Raw genomic sequence first — 11608 nt, forward strand, 5'->3', positions numbered from 1 at the left:
CAGGGAGAAGAAAACGGTCACTTATAAAGAAAAACCATTAGATTATCATCGAACTTCTCAGCACAGACCTTATAAGCCAGAAAGGAATGGAATCAAATATTTAAACTATTAAGTGAAAGAAACTACCAGCCTAGAATAATGTATCCAGCTAAGCTCTCTTTTAGATATGAATGAGAAATTAAGACCTTTCCAGACATACTAAAATTGAGGGAATTCTCAACTACGAAGCCGGCACTATAGGAAATATTGAAAGCGGTCAACTCACCTAAACCAAAATAACAAAAAAAATATGTAATTAGGGGTAAAGTGACTATCAGGCAATAGAAGCAGAGGAGTGCAATCTTTACTAAGAATAGGGCATTATAAGCTTAAATAATAAAAAGAGAATTGCTATAGCAAGATAGTAATGCATGCTCAGCATACAAAGGGACAAACTGAGACAACAATGACTGAAAAGGGGAGGATTCAAAGATGCAAACTCTCTTTTTCATATTTGTAATGGTAACCACACACCAAAGATTCACAACTGAAGAATATAACATAAAACAAGAAGAACCAGAGGGAAAACCCACAAAAGCCAACCAAAATAAAGAAAATAGAAACACAAGGACAAGGAAGCAATGGAAACACCAAGCTACCAGAAAGCAAAAGATAAAATGGCTATAAGAAGACCTCGTATTTCAATAATCATCCTAAATGTAAATGGACTGAACTCCCCAATAAAAAAGCATAGAGTTGCAGAATGGATCAAAAATCAAAACTCAACCATATGCTACCTCCAGGAGTCACATCTCAGTTCCAAAGACAAATATAGACTCAACGTGAAAGGGTGGAAAATGATATTTCGAGCAAATGGCATTCAGAGAAAAGCAGGAGTAGCAGTACTAATATCGGATGAAATAGATTTCAAAATAAAAAAGGTAAAGAAAGATACTGAGAGACACTTCGTAATGATAAAGGGAATCATGCACCAAGAAGACGTAACACTTATTAATAGCTACGCTCCTAATCAGGGAGCCCTGAAATATGTAAAGCAATTACTAACAGAAAGGGAAAAACAGACCAAAACACTATCGTAGTAGGGGACCTAAATACCCCACTGTCAGATTTGGACAGATCATCCAAACAGAAAATCGATAAGGAAATAACATCCTTAAATGACACATTAGACTAACTAGATATAATTGATATTTACAGAGCCTTCCATCCCAAAACAGCTGCTTATACATTCTTCTCTAGTGCACATGGAACATTCTCAAGAATCAACCACATACTAGGACACAGAGATAGCCTTAACAAATATAAGAGGGTTGAAATCATACCAACCATATTCTCTGATCATAATGTTTTGAAACTAGAGATCAACTGCAAAAAAGAAATCAGGAAGAACCACAAATACATAGAGATTAAACAACATGCTATTGAAGAATAACTGGGTCAGGGAAGAAATAAAAAGAGAGATCAAGAGATACATGGAAGCAAATGATACTACAGCATAACAAAACTTTTGGAACATGGCAAAAGCGGTCATAAGAGGAAAGTTCATATCATTACAGGCCTATCTCCAAAAACAAGAATGAGCCCAAATAAACAACCTAATTCTTCATCTTAAAAAACTAGAAAAGGAAGAATAAAAGAAGCCTAAAGTCAGCAGAAAGAAATTATCAAAATTAGAGCAGAAATAAATGAAATTGAAAACAAAAAAAAGATCGAAAAAATAAATATGACAAAGAGCCAGTTCTTTGAGAAGGTTAATAAAATTGACAAACCCCTGGCTAGACTCACTAAAGAAAAAAGAGAAAGGACACAAATAAACAAAATCAGGGATGAAAGAGGGGAAATTACGACTGACATCACAGAAATACAAAGGATCATGCAAGAATACTACGAAAAAGTATTTAATACCAAATTTAATAACTTAGAAGAAATGGACCAGTTCTTAGAAAAATGCAATCTTATTAGGCTGAATCAAGAAGATCTGAAAAATCTAAATAGACCAATGAGCACTATGGAAATTGAAACAATCATCAAAAACCTACCAAAGAGTGAAAGTCCAGGACCAGATGGCTTCACCAGTGAATTCTAGCAAACATTTAAAGAAGATTTAATACCTATTCTCCTCAAACTCTTCCAAAAAATCGAAGAGGAGGCAAGAATTCCCAACTGATTTTATGAGGCCAGTATTACTCTAATACCAAAACCTGGTAAAGATAACACACAAAAAAACAAAACTACAGACCAATATCTCTCATGAACACAGATGCAAAAATCCTAAATAAGATACTAGCAAACCGAATATAGGAACATATTAAAAAGATTATACACCACGATCAAGTGGGCTTCATCCCGGGGGCACAGGGATGGTTCGACATGCAAATCAATTAATGTGATACACCACATAAACAAATTAAAAAGTAAGAATTATATGATCATATCAATAGATGCAGAAAAAGCCTTAGACAAGATATAGCATCCATTTATGATCAAAACACTTAATAAAATCAGTATAGAAGGAAAATACCTTAACATAATAAAGGCCATCTATGATAAACCCTCAGCCAACATTATACTTAATGGTGAAAAACTAAAAACCTTCCCTCTAAGATCAGGAACAAGGCAAGGCTGTCCACTATCGCCACTCTTATTCAATATAACATTGGAGGTCCTAGAAAGTGCAGTCAGGCAGGAGAAAGATATAAAAGGCATCCAAATAGGAAACGAAGAAGTCAAACTGTTACTATTTGTGGATGACATGATTCTCTATATAGAAAACCCTAAAGACTCCACAAGAACACTGCTAGAAACAGTAAGCAAATACAGTAAAGTCTCTGGATACAAAATCAACATTCAAAAATCTATAGTGTTCCTATACTCTAATAATGAAGTATCAGAAAAAGAAGTGGAAAAAATAATTCCTTTTGCAATTGCAACAAAAAGAGGAATAAATTTAACGAAACATGTGAAGGACCTATATAATGAAAACTACAAGACTCTATTAAAAGAAATTGAAGAAAATACAAAGAAATGGAAGGATATTCCGTGTTCTTGGATTGGAAGAATCAACATAGTTAAACTGACCACATTACCTAAAGCATTAGAGAGATTTAATGCAATTCCCATCAAAATCCCATCAGCATTTTTTAAAGAAATAGAACAAAAATCATCAGATTTGTATGGAAGCACAAAAGACCTCGAATTGTCAAAGCCATCCTGAAAAAAAAGAATGAGGCCGGAGGCATCATTCTGCCCGACTTCAAATTATACTACAAAGCAACAGTAATAAACGGCATGGTATTGGCAGCAAAACAGACACATGGACCAGTGGAATAGAATCAAGAGTCCAGAATTAAACCCATATTTATATGGGCAGATAATTTTCGACAAAAAAGCCAAAAATATACAGTGGAGAAAAGTAAGTCTCTTCAGTAAATGGTGCTGAGAAAATTGGAAGGCCACTTGCAAAAGAATGAAACTAGACTGTTGTCTATCACCACACTCCAAAATTAACTCAAAATGGATTAAGTACCTGAATCTAAGACCGGAATCAATAAAATGCATAGAAGAAAACAAAGGAACTAAACTCAAGAACCTTGGACTTAAAGAGGATTTTATGAAATTGACCTCAAAGGCAAGCGACATAAAAGCAAAAATAAATGAATGAGACTACATCGAACTAAAAAGCTTCTGCTCAGCAAAAGAAATCGTCATCAAGGTAAAGAGACAACCATCTGAATGGGAAAATACATTTGCAAGCAACGCCTCCGATAAGGGTCTAATATCCAAAATATACAAAAAACTTATACGACTCAATAACAACAAAAAGACAAATGATCCAATCAAAAAATGGGCAGAGGACCTGAACAGACACTTCTCCCTAGAAGACATACAAATGGCCTACAAACATAAAAAGATGTTCAACATCACTAGGTATTAGGGAAATGCAAATCAAAAACACAATGAGATACCATCTCACACCCATTAGAATAGCTATAATCAACAGGACAAGTAATAACAAATATTGTAGAGGATACGAAGAAAAAAGAACCCTCATACACTGCTGGTGGGACTGCGAATTGATACAGCCACTATGGAAAACAGTATAGAAGTTCCTCAAAAAACTAAGAATTGATCTACCAGATGATCTAGCAATCCTTCTACTGGGTATTTTCCCCAAAGACTTGAAAACCCATATCCGATAAGATATTTGCACACTGATGTTCATAGCAGCATTATTCACAGTGGTCAGGACACGGAAGCAACCGAAGTGTCCTACAATAGATGATTGTCTAAAGATGCTGTGGTACATATAAACAATGGAATATTACTCAGCTATAAGAAGAGATGAAATACTGCCGTTTGCGACAACATGGATGGACCTCGAGATAATCATGCTAAGCGAAATAAGCCAGAGTGAAAAAGTTGAAAAATCACTTGATATCACTTATATGTGAGATATAAAGCTGAAAAGCAACAAATGAACAGGACAAACAGAGACTCAGGGACATGGACAATGGCCTAGTGGTTACCAGAGGTTAGGGGGTTGGGGGAGGAGAGAAGAGGTAGACAGGGTAAAGAGATTCAAATATGGGGGGGCTTGGGGAGGGTGAAGTGGGTAAAGGGGATCAAATATATGGTAGCTGAAGAAAACTGGACGCTGGGTGGTAATCACATAATAGAGTATATAGATGTCAAATTATAATGTATACCCCAAAATTATATAATTATGTTAACCAATGTTATCCCAATAAACTTAATAAAAAATAAAATAAAATAAAATTGTGGTAAAAAATAAAACATTGTATTTTACAGTAAACTGTTTTTAATTAAAACTTGTATGTCCCAACACCACACATAGTTGTTACAATTATGGTGTTGGGTATGGTGTCAGTTGGGTACTAAACTTATAAGAGTGATCACCTTGAGTTATATAAATGTCTAATCACTATGTTGTACACCTGAAACTAATATATTTTATATCAACTGTAATTGAAAAATAAAAATAATAATAATTTAAAATGTTGTATGTCCCTTTTGATCACTCATCTTTTTGTACTAAGAATAACTTCAGATTCTTTTCAAAGTCTCCTTCAATAATTTAGATTTATATATATTCAGAAGAAAAGTGAAGTATTTTGAGTGAAGAATTCAAAGCAGAACTTTGAGCAATGACAATGCTGAACTACATTAACACATCCTTGGGATGATGGCTCTTAAGCCAGTCCATGCTTGTTAAATAGTCCACTAGAACGTAAGTTCCACAAAAGCAGAGGTTTCTGCAGACTGTTTCACTGATGTATTAGTAGCACTAAAGGCCATGCCTGGCATTCATTTAGTAGGTAATCTGTAAAATTTGTTTACTGAATGAAACAATTATTGTTCCATTTTTCTTTTTCAAAATGAATTTCAATTTGCATATGAAAACGATATATGCTCATTATTAGGAAAAAGTTACAATTCTGAAATGCATAAAGAAGAAAAAACAACTGCTGTATGTCCCATTATCTAGTGACAGCACTGTTACAATTCTGGTGCATATCCTTCCAGAATTTTTTGAGGGTTCACATGTACAAGTATATCATGTACATATCTTACATGTGTGTATATATATATGTGTATCTATATATATACACATACATATACATATATACACATCAATATATTTTTTTTAAATGCCTACAGCACCTGGTATTACTAGGTGGTCTCCCATCCAAGTACTAACCAGGTCCGACCCTGCTTAGCTTCTGCGATCAGAAGAGATCGGGCATGTTCATAGTGGTATGACCATAAACCACATGTATATATGTTGAAGCTATATTATAGTTATTTTATATCATTGTATTGCATCTTAAAAATATAATCTTTTGTAGGCCAAGATAATTCTGAATTTTTAATGAAGATTTTGAAAAATGAAAATTTTCTAGAAAGTTAACATTTTAGGATATAGAATGACTATGTAAAATATGCATAGCCAAAGGCCAAATGCAATGGCAAAAGTAAAGAACATGACTAAGGGCTGAAATCATTCACAAACCTTTTCTTAATTAAATTGGATAAAGTCAATGTGTAGGTAAGATGCTTTTTTTTTTTTAATGTGTACAACTTTAAAAGTTTCAGTAATGTGTTTTTTTTTTCCTTCTATTTCATTAGTTTAAAGAAAAATTATTTGGGATGTTCTTAGTCTCTTTATAAATAAATTTAATTTTCATATTTTTTTTTCTTCCAACTGAGGAAAAGGAAGAAATGATTGAGCCTTTTCCAGCTCTGATTTGTTTTCTAAGTTCTCTTCAATACTTTATTTTTCTTTGCAGGAGAAGAAATCATTTTAGTGTTTCATCAAGCACAAAATTCAATCAAAATCACAGTAGCAAAAATTTTAAAGTTGATTTGAGGATTTTCTGGGTCATATAAGCAAAAAATTTTCCAACCAAATAGCAATTAACTTCAGAGAAGTCATACCACTGAAATATTTTTGTTCATAAAATATGTATATTGGTATTAGCCTACAGTTAAGTAAATTGAAGTAAAATTAATTACTTCAATAAATAAAACCAGAGTACACATATAATACTAATTTAAAACCAGAGTATACATATAAGTTCAAAACCAGAGTATACATATAATACTAATTTAAAAAACATATACATAGAAAAATATGGTAAGGAAAATACACCAAAATTTTAAAAGTAGTTCTTTCTTGGTAGTGTTATAAATTAATTTTATTTTCTTCTCTGACCTTTAAACTTATTGTTTTCCAATATTCTATAATGAAGTTTTTATATATGAAAAATAGTATTAAACATGTATTGAGTACGTACTGTTTTAAAGCACTTCAATAAGAATTAGCTCATGCGATTCTGCACTATGGGGAAGTTATTACTATATTTATTTTAAAGGTGAGGAAATTGAGGGTCATAAAAATGAAATGGTTTAGCTAGAGCAATCCAGTTACAAGTAAGAGATGTGACTACAACCCATTTCATCTGACACTTCATTCATTGCTCCTTCTATCACACCTCACCACATATCTGTTGAAAAATGATTCAGTCTTCATTCAACTGATTGTTATTAACATCTACTATATACTTCATTCAGTGCCAGAATCTGGAGGAATAGTGCCAAATAAGACTAAACACTGTGATGGGCACAGTGGAGACACACACAAAAAAAGAATAATGCATGGTCTTTACTCTGAAAGTATGTGTTATCTAATTGTACAATGAAATACATGCATATAAAGAAATGTAAAAATAACATAAGATATATTCAAATAAATGGTATAAATGAAAAATGCTATAAAAATGTAGACAGGAAATGGTTATTGAATTTGGAGGCAATTAAGAGAGACGTCACAGAAGCTGTAGAACACATATTGGGCCTTAATATTTGGAAGAGATTTATATAAGCAGAAAGAAAATGAAAAGTCTTAGAACCCAGAAAAATACCTTAAGTTATATCATTAAAATGGGAGTGTAAAAGGCAAGATCCAAATAAAGGAAAAGGAAACATCCGGATGTAATCAAATGTAATACCATATAGATTTGGAAAAATAAGTTGGACCATGGTCATAACTGGAACCCAAGTTACAAAGAAAATGAATGCTATTAAAAAGGAATTGTATTTCTTCCTGTGAGCACTGGGGAACCGTGAAAACTTTTTTCACATAGTAAAAGTGTATATAAGATGCATTGTCTGAAAGTAGAGACTGACATGAAGGAGAATCATTAAAAGGTTATTAACAAAGGAAATTTTGTAAGCAAATCCACCATAATAAGAGTAACAAGCTGATTACAAAATTTATAGGTAAATGCAAAAGACCAAGAATGGCTTCTTATTTAAAAAAGAAGGAAAAAGAAGGACTTACACTAGCAGATGTAAAGATTCATAATAAAATTTGAGGACTTAATACTTTCAGATGTGAAATTAATTTCAGAGTATTAGTTATTAAGATAGTATGGTATTCTTCAAATATAGACAAATAAAATATAGAATAAAATAGAGACTCCAGAAATAGACATTTACATATGATCCCTTGATTTGTAACAAAGGGTGTAACTTCTAATGTGGTCACTGAACTATTATTGCTGGTGGTCTTGGAAAATTCACAGAGAAAATCTAAATATCAATGAGAAGACTGTCAACCGTGGAAAAAAAAAACATGGAAAGTATACTTATGACTAAATTCTAGGACTATTAAATAAATGGCTTCATGTTATAGTGTCTTCCCTTAAATTTTATATTTATTTTCAAAATTAAACGTTGAAAGAACAATGTTTAACCTCCAATTGATTTCAATAACTGTTAAATAACTCCAATTGATTTCAATAACTGCTATATTTAACTTCTTTCTCTAAATACACACAAACATACACACATACTCTCACACAATTTTAGTTCAATCATTTGAAAACAAGCTACTGATAATATAATCCTTCACATCTAACTATTTTAGAATATATCTCTTAAGAACTACATTCTTCTATATATCCACAATACCATTATATTTACAAAACATTCCTTTTGGAATGTTGTAATTCTGAGATAAGTGGAATACTTTCCCCTAGAGTACAGGCTTTAGAAATTCCTTTGGAGAACTATCGTTTTTTCTATGTTCAAAAAGATCTATTTTATCTTCATTCTTGCAAGGTATATTACTCTAGGTTTATGTTATCTTCTACAAGCATGTCACAATACTATTCTACTTTTTCCCATTTTTGTTAAGAAGTTTCCTGATTGTGATGGTTAATTTTATGTGTCAACTTTACCAGGCCACTGGGTGGCCAGGTATTTGCTTAAACATTGTTCTGGGTGTGTCTGTGAGGGTATTTGAATCAATAGACCAAGTAGAGCAGATTGCCCTCCCGAGTGTGGATGGGCATCAGCCAATCCACTGAAGGCCTGAATGAAGGAAAAGGCCAAGCAAGGGAGAATTTATTATCTCTGTCTTAGAACTAGGACATTGGTTTTCTCTTGCCTCAGACTCAGACTCAGACTGGAACTTACACCACGAGCTCTCCTGCTGCTCAGGCCTTCAGACTTGGAATGGAATTCTGTCATTAGCTCTCTTGGGTCTACGGCTTGCTGACTGTAGATCATGGGTCTTCTTAATCTCCATAATAACATGAGCTAATTCCTTGTAATAGATAAATATATATCCTTTTGGTTCCATTTCTCTGGAGCACCATGACTAATACACCAATGTTATAACTGTCATTCTATGTAGTTTCTAAAGACTTTTTTTTCTGGCACAATTTGAAAATTTATCTCTTTAGTATTCTGAAATGTCATTACAAAGTGCCTAAATCTTTTTGTTTGTTTGTTTATCCTTCTTAGGATTTGTTAGGATTCCTAAATTTGACACTTTTATCAACTCTGGAAAATTTTTAGTTATATTCCTTTGAATATTACTTTTGATTTTTCTCTACTTTTTCTTGGGAATTCCAATTAGACATATGAGATAGATACTCTCATTCTATTGACCATATCTCTTAACTTTTATTTCATATTTTCCCTCTCTTTTATTTCTCAGTGCTGCATTCTGCATAATGCCCCTAGATCTATCTTCCTGCTTACTGGTTCTTTCTATCTTCATCTGTGTCTAATCTGCTGCATAAGCTACACACTAATTTTTAATTTCTAATTATTATATTTTCATTTCTAGATAATTTGGTTCTTTTTCAAGCCTTCTTAGTTGTATTATAGTATCTTATTCCTTAGTCATACATAATTAAATACCTTCATTCTTTTCAAATATGCTAAGCCTGTTTTTTAAACTTCTGTATAAATAATTCCAACATCTGAATTTTTATAGCCTGATTTTATTCTTTATTGTCTGTATATAATCTCTCTCATCGTGGTTTATTTCCCTGCATGTTTTGCAATTTGTAAATGTGAGTTTATGTTTTTTTAAAAATTCTTCCTTAAAATTACCTGAGATGTGAGTTAAAGTGCTTTCCTCTACATAGGCTCTAAATGAACCTATACTGGTGTCTGGGGGCACTACCAAATTGGTTAGCTTTAAATTCTCAGCATGGAATTTTTCAGACTACACAGACAGCACAGTTGCAAATCTGTGAGGTTCTGCTTTTGATAATAAATAATCAGTAGAGACCTTTTCCCCCTTTTCCACCCAGGACAAAGCCAAGATTGGCAAATACCCTCACTGTCTTTTTTGAAGATCAGGATTTTGTCATATTACCCTTTGGCTTAACATGTCACTCTTCAGCAGCCCAAGGCTTTTGCTGAGGACCTAGTCTGATTTCCCATCGTGAGTGAGTCCTAAGCTTCTTCCCTTCTCCAAAAAACATGGCTCTTTAAAACAGAGATTGTGAGTCACTAGGGAACCAGGGAAGCCTCTGGATATAGTACTCACTTGCCTCTAAATTTGTGATTTCTTTGTTCTGGGCTTATGAAGTATTCTCTTACTTATTTGGTAATACAGACATTCATTTAAAAAGAGTTTTGAAAATAGTTTGGCCTACATTTTAGAGTGTTGTGTACTAGAACTTTTTAAAGGACATTAGTCTTCCATAGTGTCAGAAAAGGAAATTCTGGCAAATATATGAAAAGATGCTCAACATCTCTAGCTATTAGGGAAATGCAAATAAAAAACACAAGGAGATACCATCACACATCTGTTAGAATAGCTATAATCAACAGGACAAGTAGTAATAAATATTGTAGAGGATACGAAGAAAAAGGAATCCTCATACACTGCTGGTGGGACTGCAAATTGGTTCAACCACCATGGAAAACAGTATGGAGATTCCTCAAAAAACTAAGAATTGATCTACCAGATGATCTAGCAATCCCTCTACTGGGAATTTACCCCCAAAGACTTGAAAACCCATATATGATAAGATTTTTGCACACCGATGTTCATAGCAGCATTATTCACAGTGGCCAGGACATGGAAGTAACCGAAGTGTCCTATGATAGATGATGGAATAAAGGAGTTGTGGTACGTATAAACAATGGAATATTACTCAGCTATAAGAAGAGATGAAATACTGCCATTTGCGACAACTTGGATGGACCTTTGTGACAATCATGGTAAACGAAATAAGCCAGACTGAAAAGGCTAAAAATCACATGATATCACTTATATGTGGGATATAAGCCTAAAAGCACAAATGAACAAGACAAATAAACAGAGACTCATGGACACTGACTATAGATTAGTGGATACCAAAGGAGAAAGAGGATGGGGGAGAGGGAAGGTAGATGGAGTAAAGAGGGTCCAATATGTGGTGACAGAAATAAATCTAACTATGGGAGGTGAACATGCAGTGTAAATATATGTATGCCTTACTGTTAAAGAGCACAGCTGAAACTTATTGGCTTTCATTAACCAATGTCACCATAAAAAAATAAAGAAAATATATATAAAAAAAAAGAACACAAACAAAAAATAAATAAAACAAAACAATAAAATAAAAAGTTTTGAAAATAGTTTAGCCTACATTTTAAAGTGTTGTGTACTAGGGCTTTTTAAAGGATATTAGTCTTCCATAGTGCCTTAAAAGGATGTTCTATGTTTTAATGATTTTGTATCCAAAGACTAGTGAAGATACCCATTTCACTGAGTCATAGAAAACAGATATGCAATAAT

General features: G+C 33.1%; 1 protein-coding gene and 1 pseudogene across 1 annotated transcript in view; both read right to left on the reverse strand.

The window, feature by feature from the left end:
• PKIB (cAMP-dependent protein kinase inhibitor beta) overlaps positions 1–11608 on the reverse strand; it is a 103426-nt gene that overhangs the window by 14020 nt on the left and 77798 nt on the right. The window lies entirely within an intron of this gene.
• On the reverse strand, positions 5671–5789 carry LOC111738819 (annotated as a pseudogene).

The sequence above is a fragment of the Pteropus vampyrus genome, unplaced genomic scaffold (assembly GCF_000151845.1).
Source record: "Pteropus vampyrus isolate Shadow unplaced genomic scaffold, Pvam_2.0 Scaffold43, whole genome shotgun sequence".
NCBI lineage: Eukaryota > Metazoa > Chordata > Mammalia > Chiroptera > Pteropodidae > Pteropus > Pteropus vampyrus.